Source organism: Pan troglodytes, chromosome 15, assembly GCF_028858775.2.
Source record: "Pan troglodytes isolate AG18354 chromosome 15, NHGRI_mPanTro3-v2.0_pri, whole genome shotgun sequence".
In the NCBI taxonomy this organism is placed as follows: domain Eukaryota; kingdom Metazoa; phylum Chordata; class Mammalia; order Primates; family Hominidae; genus Pan; species Pan troglodytes.
In genome coordinates this window covers 21,287,041-21,288,189 of record NC_072413.2, presented here as the reverse complement: position 1 = coordinate 21,288,189, position 1,149 = coordinate 21,287,041, and the positions used below count along the sequence as shown (strand labels likewise).

Here is a 1,149-nt window from a genome sequence, read left to right as displayed (position 1 = left end):
CCATGCTGCCCTCTGCCACTATTTTCCCACACCTCACTTAGACCCGGGCATGTTCAGATCTGTCCTCTTAGCCTATCCAAGACCCAAAGGGGCCTAGTTGTATTCCCTACTTAGGAAGCTGAGCAATGACTATAGGCCTTTCTGACTAGCTACAGTGAGCTCTTGTCCATTAGAACCTGCAGTTAGGCTTTTCTCTGGGGAGGAGGCATAGAGTTTGCCACCTTGGAAAAAGATGGAATAGTGAGTGAAGCCAGTTTCTCTTCTGTATTCTTGAGCTACTGCACGGGCAACTGGTTACCTCTCCTTTGTTACCTCTTGGGAAGACTGGAATCCATCCAGGAATCTCCAGCAAGAAGCTACCTGTTTTTTTTTAAAATAAAACCACAGGGTTACAGTTTGAAGTCCTAAGAGATCATCTAGTCCAATTTTCCATTTTACAGAGGGGGAGTTTGAAATGGGTACAATGATGTGATATTAGTATCCAAGTCAGAATTGGAAGTCAGGTCCTCCGACTCTGGCTCTCCCCATGTTATAACCAGCTACATTTTTGGTAGCTACAGTAGACCACAGAAGTGTCTAGGGGCTCCTGGAGGCCCCTGGAAAGTGAGGGTGGACATCAGTTCCTTCTTTCCGGTTAGAGGACTCAGTACTGCTACATCCAAGGAGTCACCTGAGAAACTTTCAAATTTACCCTTGCAGTGGGAAATGTGGGGGTACTGATTTGAACGGAAGTTATGACCTGTGGGAGCAGGCCATGACGATAGGGCAGAGTGTGGGCCAAGACAAGTCTGTGGCAAGATCTGCTTTTCCCAGGTCCCAAGCACCGAGGTCAGGAGAGGTGGTCGGGAGGGTTGTTTAGGTAGCCGGCTCAGAACGGGGATTTCGAGTTCAGCATCCCCGGACGTTAAACAAACGCCGCTGTTCTCTACAAAGCTTAACCTTAACGACCGACGTGACTCCTTCGGCAAATCCGAGTAGGGACGGCCAAGGATGTAAATTGTGCCTCCTCGTTGGCTCCGCCCATCGCACTGGTCTAGTCAACGCGAGCACCAGGAGTGGGGTTGGTGGCTTCTTCACTCCCGTTTTCAGTCCCGTTTTCCCCGCCCTCCGCAAGTCATTTAACCAATGAGAGAGTGATGGGCGGCTACC

At 49.9% G+C, this 1,149-nt stretch overlaps 1 long non-coding RNA gene across 1 annotated transcript; it reads right to left on the bottom strand.

Moving 5' to 3' along the window:
- Positions 1 to 221: 221 nt before the first annotated feature.
- LOC129137046 (uncharacterized) lies at positions 222 to 1,102 on the bottom strand. Its single transcript, XR_008539190.2, has 2 exons — positions 940 to 1,102; positions 222 to 360 (listed from the first exon to the last, which is right to left on the bottom strand). It is a non-coding gene; the product is annotated as an uncharacterized LOC129137046 (long non-coding RNA).
- Between the last annotated feature and the right edge of the window lie 47 nt (positions 1,103 to 1,149).